Consider the following 202-nt stretch of genomic DNA (forward strand, 5'->3'; position numbering starts at 1 on the left):
GGAGGACCGGGGGTATGGTCTCCCCCTTGGAGGCCCCTGAGCCCAAATGCCGGCCTCGGCCTCGGTCCCCCTCCAGCAGAGGTGCTGGGGCCTCGCTAGGAAGGCTTGCCTGGTCCTGCGGTGTCCAGGCGGCAGGGTGTTTTTAAAGTGAAAAGTATCCCCAAGCCGGAGAGGGACTTGTTTGAAATGCGCATACTTGCCC

Source organism: Myotis brandtii, unplaced genomic scaffold, assembly GCF_000412655.1.
Source record: "Myotis brandtii unplaced genomic scaffold, ASM41265v1 scaffold743, whole genome shotgun sequence".
In the NCBI taxonomy this organism is placed as follows: domain Eukaryota; kingdom Metazoa; phylum Chordata; class Mammalia; order Chiroptera; family Vespertilionidae; genus Myotis; species Myotis brandtii.